Source organism: Indicator indicator, chromosome 21, assembly GCF_027791375.1.
Source record: "Indicator indicator isolate 239-I01 chromosome 21, UM_Iind_1.1, whole genome shotgun sequence".
Lineage (NCBI taxonomy): Eukaryota > Metazoa > Chordata > Aves > Piciformes > Indicatoridae > Indicator > Indicator indicator.
Window position 1 is genome coordinate 8,849,551 of NC_072030.1, and position 7,926 is coordinate 8,857,476.

Here is a 7,926-nt window from a genome sequence, read left to right on the forward strand (position 1 = left end):
ATCAATAATGCTGTGAAAGTATTTGTCTGTCTGGAGGCTTGGGGGCAGTCCACCGGAGATATAAGGAAGGATGCAGTCCTGTGAAAGATAGAAGCTGAAGTATAAATGTTTTATTCCAGCTAAGTAACATCATCTTAGTCAGATCCTGGCTCCTGCCTTAGGCTGTGTGAGTCTGAAAAAAAAATTGAAAATTCAACTCACAAATCACAAGGCAGTTCCCTTGAACTATGTAAGGGTATAAACACTGCTGTAAACAGGAGCAAGATTCTTTGCATGCTCAGTGGACTCCTTGTTCTGAAAAGAGGAAAACTAAAACTTCTCTCTGGGGCATTTGCTTTATTACTTGTTTTGCTTCACTAAGTACGAACAGCAAGATGTTATTTCATGACACAAATAAAACAGAATTATCAGGTCATATGGTCCACTTTAAAGGTTGCCAAAACCCAAACAAACCAAAGATCCTCAGCAAATTATATTCTCCATACAGGACAAGGATATGACCTAAGGCCTATTTGCAGACAGATGTTCAAAGGTGCTGAAATAAAAACTACGTTCCTGGAAGACTAACACGCTTCTAAATACCAGAAAAGTCACATTATTCAAAAATTGAAGGGCTTCATAGGTGAACCCACAGTGCAGATGAGTCTTTCATTGCACTGTCTCAGCAGTTGTCTCACATCTGCTCTGCGCTCATTATCTCATCTCATCAGAGCATCATCTAGAAGGTTACCATGACTTATTTTGCTGCAGGCTGACAATCATGTGGATTCATTATTTTATTTTAAAATGTGACTGTTACTTACATGTCTGTTCAAAACAGTCATTGATTGCCTGGCTCTGTTAGACACTTCATTGATGTTCCCTCGTTTCCTCTGGATTCTTTGTTACTTTGCACAAACAGTAATTTCTTTTATCTATGAATTCATTTGGGGGAAATTATGGGTGTTTCTTCCTGTCTCTCATAAGACCATATTAAAACATCCATTAATGCTTTTGAGGAGTTCTTGATGAACTTTAGTTGAAAATTCTCTGTATTATTTTCTTTCAACAATTGCTATCTTTCTACAATTAGTACTTTTAATTCCAGTTGTTCTCTATAGCTAGGGAACACATTGGTTTTCTGTAGACATTGTGATTTTATTGTTTTTATTTTGTTTAAATCTGAGTCACATCATTCTTTCTGACAGCCTGTTTCAAAATTATAAACATGTAAACTTCTTCCAACTATTCTTTCCTTTCTTACCTTTGCACAGTAGAAGATCAGCAACAGGAAAATATCCTCAGGGCTTGCAGCTTCCCGGTAGGTGATATTTTATAACTTTCAGACTAAGTGCAAAAGCTAAATGCTTGTCAATAATGCTTTTTAACAGTCTGTGATCCTCTTCAGCTGTTGCTGTGCAGCCACACATCTACTCTAACATCTATGGCACCTGCAACAAAAGCAAATCACTCGTTGTCCACTGGAACTGCCTTGGGGTCACCATTGCCATTCCCTTCAGCTGCAGTGTTGCACCATCTGCTCTTTGTAAAGCCTCTCCATTCAGTGCTATTTGTAGTTTCTGGTGATTGGCTTCAACAGCATTTTATGTACAATGACAACCTTCATATTCTGGGAGGTTTCATCCCAATTCTTTCATTGTACCACTTTTAGCAATTCTTGTTGCCATTGCTATCCATATGCCACGCATCTAGGACATTTCACCTTTGTGATTGTCATTGTGATATTAATGTTACCTAGATTTTCTTTTGTAAAGGGCTGACAGCTCCTGTTCAAAAAATGTGACCACAAAAATTTATTTTCACTCTACAGTGCCACTCTGGCCCACTTGCATTTAAGCATGGAAAATTACATGCAAAACAAAGCACTTGCTGGAATTTTCAGACTTAGGTCATTGCCTCTGCTCTCAGATCCTTCCTGATTCATAAATATCATAAGATTGAGACCTCCATCAAGATCAGAATACTCCTTGTACTGAAGTACACAGAATTGTTTGATATTTTAAAAATCAAGGTCCTTGTTAAAACATTGCCACGTAGAGGTGCCCCAGACAAATTCTGTTATGTTAGTAGGTTTATGTTTCATTATGTAAATAATAAAATATTAGTTTCAAAAACTGTGAGAGATATTGCAGTCCATGACTTCACATTCCACAATATCCTGACTTAAAAAAGCCCAAATAACTGTCTAAAAATATTTTGTGTGCATAATAATTTTGTATTAAAGCTAAATAATAGCCCCAGTAGATTGCATATGTGAATTTACACAGGGATATACATTATATTTTTTTCAAATGATATTCCATATGGATTATGAACTTTGCCCTTCATATATCAATAGGAGTTCAAGTGTCTTGTCAGAAGAATACTGAGGAAAGAAAGCTAGAAAACAGCAGCTGAATACACATGCTGGTCGGAGTTCTTTGATCTTATCTCAGAAAATTTATGTGATCATTGCCAGCTCCTGTGATTATTTGTTGATGTTTTTGCAGGGAAATTGGAGACAGTGATGAGAGAACTGTTGCCTTCTCCCAAATGCCATTTTTAAATGTAATCTCACTGAGATGTCTCCCATGCTTGGGGATGAGCAGCAATTGAAATGCTGCAGGAGAAAGTCAGATCTCTTCAGGGCAGCAAGCAAGTGGTTGGTGCAATAGGAGAAGGGACAGGGACACAGGGAAGGTGGCTCCCAAATCTTAATTCTGTGAGGGAGCTACCAGTCTCTATCACTTTTTCCTTCGCCTATGCCCTTTCTGTGTCCTCAAATGTGAGAACTTGAGTCAGTGGTGAAGACTTATCACAAAAGGAAAACTGCAAAAGAAATTGAATAAACTGGTTTCCACAGAGGAATCTTTGTTCTGTTGACTTCAGCCACAACCTTGAAAAGCAGATGATGTAGGGAAATAGTGTACCGAAATAAAAAACCCACCATATCCATGAAAAAAAAAAAGGACCATATAATGATTCACAAACTCAAGTAAGGCAAGACGGAGAGAGCACCTATTTTCCTCTTTGGTCTGAAGCATTCGATGTGTTTTTCCTGCGTACTTCAACAAGGACCATATGCAAGATAAATATCAATGTATCAACAACTCTGTGCTTGCACTAGCAACTCTGAAGATACAGTCAGCTGAGAATACTGGCTAGTCCTAGTTCGAGCAACTGGATTAGAGCATCTTTAATTTATGAATTTAAAAAGTCAGATCTCTCCAGATGAAGGATTCATGTGCTTTTGTAGCACTAGGGAAGCAGCCAGCTGTGAAGGGCTAACCCTTATTGTGGGATTTCTGTTCTCTTCTATTTAACACACAAACTTATTCACCATAACAATCATTAAAAATTGTATGGCATGAAACAGTTAAAAAAAAAAACAAACCAAACCAATAAAGAAAGCAAGGCCCATCCTTGAAGGAACAGTAATTCAAGTAAACTTCAGTTCCATCATAGAAAGATGTACAAAATACCATAATTCAGAATGGCAGGCAATTTTAAAACTGGAAATATTAGAGGTGTTCCTCTTACATGGATATAAATAATGATAAACCTGACAGAGTCTGTGAAAATAAAGTATAAAGCCAGTTTTTAGCTTAAATTCTGTTCTATCTTCTGTGAAATAAATAAACAAACGATAATGCCTGGTGATGTTAGATACACAGGCAGAGGGGAAATATGTTAATAAGATATATTTAGAATAGGAAAAGGAAAATTAAAACATAGGAATGACGGAATTTCTTAAAAGGTTTTATCACATTGTTTGCGTTTTCCTTTATTTTGAAATGACAATTACATTAAACTAAGTTTCAACTTCATCCCAACCCAGATAAATTGAGTATTGATCCTCACTTGTGCTATTTAGAGAGAGTGGAAATCTGATAGAGAAAGGCTATATGCATTACAGAATACAATTTACCTTTTTAGGTCTCAATCAATTATACCTGATTAAAAAAAAATGTTTCAGTATATAGTTTTGTATTTCTTCTGACTTCATAAATGTTGATACTCAACCCTCTTGCTGTTTGGAAATAGCATCAACAAAGCTATTAACTATCCATCTACCATAAACTGAGGGGAAACATTGATTCATTTCATATGAATCACTAAAAACTTTAAAACATTACTTACTGATCTGAAATACACTGTAAAAAGCATCAGACCATCAGGAGATAAAGGTTCTCTATTTCACTCCCAGGTTTCTTAACCGCTGAGTCTGAAAAACACGAAATACTATGACAGTCTTCATGAGAGTGTGTGTAGCTATGAACTATCAGTTGGCATCCCCTCCCTTCTCCAACAAAAACGTGCACACTTCTGTAAAAAGACTTGACATTTTTGTACACCAGACAATATGGCACTTCCTGGACAGTTAGACCAATCTGACATGCAGAAGTTTTAAAGGGTAATTTGATTGTATAGAATTGCTTGGGTTGGAAAAGACATTTAAGATTGTTGAGTCCACCACTACTAAACCATGTCCCTCAGTGGCAGGTTTCCATCCACTGCCATGGGCTTATGCATTACAAATATAAATAAATACTTTCTTGTAACTTTCAGAACTTTATTGCCACAGCTCATTATTTTTAAATGGATGCAATGGTTTGAAGTGGCATTTAAAGTGTGTAGGATACATGCAAGAATACAGCCATTTACCTATGTACATAATTTGCACTTGTGGTTGTAGAATAGTCCTTACCAGGCTTTGCAGTTTGCCTGTTAGTCAAAGTAAATTCAGTATGTTGTATTTCTGTGGTTTGGAAAGCAGATATATTTTAGATGCTTCAACAGGTTTCTTGTTGTCACAGCACTAATAATGTCTGGTAGGTGACTCACTGCTCTATCCACTCTGGTCATGAGTAACTGACTCAATACAAGGCACACTAAAAACATAAGCATTGCTGATCAGCTAGTTCTTCATCAGTTAAAACCTGGAGCAGTTTAAAAGAAAAATACAGTCCACAAAGAAAAAAAAAAGAGATCAAAGCATGTTCATATTTCAGATGTATAGCTGCTATCTTGCTATGTACTGTGTCATTAAAATGGATTAGTGTGGCACCACACTACAACAATTAGTATTTGTATTTGCATAATTCTGTTTTTCCTGAGTAAAGTACAGTTGCCACATGATGAACGCATTTGAAAAGGCTGTCAAGGATTTATTATGCGCTGATAGGTCAATATTTCGGAAGCCCTTGGCATATAATAACCTAACTTCTAGAAAACTTTGTGATCATCCATGAGAAGGCTAAAAGGGGATGATAGAGCTCCACTTCAAGCTCTGCATCTGTGAAGACAAAGCTAATGTGTGTCTTTCTTCTGCAAGAAAATATAATTAAGCAAACCAGAAATTTCATCTTCAATCTGTTAAATATCACCTACACCTGTTACTCTGGTTCTGACAAGGTATGAAGTTAAATAAAATAACTGTTCATACTCTAATCTGTATGTCATACTGTTGCATTTTTTAAACAAGATCTTACTCCTTTGATTTAATCAATTTACAATCAAAGAGTGAGTTAAACTATGAGGCAGTTATTCCCAAAAGTATTGCATTTTCCAGGAAAACTCTGTTGCTATTCTTCTCATTGCAGTCATATTTCTCCCAGACACAGCTTAGCATTTCAGTGTCCTTAACACCTATTTACTTGAGCAAGACCTAACAAAACTATAATCGTTAAATGATTCTGCTCTAATTGCTTTGAAATCCTTATTTCTTTCCTCAACCTTTCCTAAAGCTCCTAGATCTGACTGATCTTAAAAACTGTATATATGTTTAACGTAAAAAAAGGTTAGAAAGTTAAACACTGAGCTGACCCAACAAAATAACTCTCTGAGTTTTTATATTTACAGTTTCTCAGTCCTGACATTTACAAGTTTTCATACTAAAAATCTCATGTAAGTAGAAAAATATTTTTACTACAACTCAAGAGTTTTGTAAGTCCAAGAAATCTGATAAAACAAATGACCAGTAAAAACAGTAGACAATCAATATTGTAGTAGACAATCTACAAATCTTAATCTGTCTGGATAGTGTCTGTCCCATGGGACCCCTTAACTGATATTGTACTAATAAAGCAACCAGTTTCACCAGGGAATTTAACTGCTGACAGGCTAAACAATATTTTTCAATATTATAGCACTGAAATATAAGTTCACTGTAGATCGTAAGTATTCATTTTGTCACTTGTTATTCTACTTTGTCAGACAGCTGCACTGAGCTGCCCTTGGCTGCTGTCATCCCTGGCCTTTCATGCTGCCGTTAGTAGGGACTCTTTGGCACAACACAGTCGCTCACAGGACATCAGCTATGATCCTCCACTGACCATATGGCACAATCATAATGGGCTAAATGCTACAAGTGGGTACTTTGGTATAGGTGTTCTGCATACCCAGAGGGAGGGAAAAGAGCACTGCAGGGAGCAAGCAGAATAAAGGGGAAATTGCTCTGCAGGTGATAATGCAAGCCTGGCATCAGGATGATCACTTGGCAGTATCAGTCTGAGCAGCCCTCCTGGCCTCACCCCAGCCATATGGTCCAGCGTCTACAGGGAGACTCACATGAATGGCCAAGGCATGTACAGCTTTAAAATGCTAGAAAATGGAGCTTCCCCAGTGTTAATTCCCTCTTTTAATTCTGCTCTTTCTCTCTCATGCTTGCCTTTCCCCTTCTGGAATTTTTGCCTGCTGGTGATAGATTTTGTCTTTGTTGTACACACGTTTGATGTTTCTACTTACATACTTCAGAAAGCTGCCTTTTCATATTAGAAGTTGTATATTAGCCAAACATTTTGTTATTCTTTTTTTCTGCAGCTAACTGATTGATTATTCACAGTACAATTATTGGAAAGGGAAAAGAACTCAATGAGTTGGTAAATCAACATGCAAAATAACAGATGTTTAGAACACAGAAGAGAATGTTTAGAATACAGAACATAATATACTGCTTTTAAATGAATAAACAATGTGTGGGAAAAAATAAATCAAACATGCACAACTCCCTACCCTGCTGCTTTCAGGAACATGGTCTTTTGTCTCAAAATGCATCCAACCAGAAGGTGGCTTCTATTCTCCAGAGTCACTGATTCAGATGATGTCTGCCTTTGACAAGAGTGCATTCACCATGACAGGGGGCCATTTTTGCCTCAAATCTACCTTAAGGATCTTGTATTGAGGCTGAACTAAGCCTTACAAATCCCTTTTTATGTAATATCTCTAGGATATGTTTTTCCTATGTTTCTAGCTAAAATTATTCTCTTATTATGTCCTCTCTAAATTAATAATTTAATGTCTAAGAATAAATAATATCTTGGCAAAAAAAGATCAGATGTGTTTTTGTGTAATGTGGGGGGGGGGGGGTTATGTAGTATATGTGTTCAAGAAGGGATGTTCTTTAGCTGCACTAGCTCTCTGGGCTTGCACCTTAGCTATGAAAATACGTTACAGTCCAAAACATATTTTCTGACATATTTTACCTAATATAATTTTAAACAAGACTTTACACCAGTCCAACAAAAGAACATACTATTCATAGTTAATCCTCTGTCCTAAGAAGCAAGCTTTTAAACAGAACAAACCAGTATTTTCAATAGAGATGTGGCTTTTTGCCTGCTGTAAGGATGCAGTAGAGATAACCAGATTACAGTGTTCTGTTACAATAAATGCAGAATTTTTATCTGTTTTTAATTTTTTGTGATCATCACTGTTGCCTTAATCATACAAGATAAAAACTACCAGAAAAGATGATCAATACTAAGAGCTCTTTCTGAACCTTAATACTTCTGTTTAAAGACAAGAGTGTAAATCCCACTGAAATAGATGGACATATTTCCACTAAACTTGTTGGGAGATAATGTAGGTTTAACATTTTCAGTATAGTTAATTAAAGTACTTCAGTACTTTCTGAAGAAATATTTTACTCACTATTACCTCTCACCC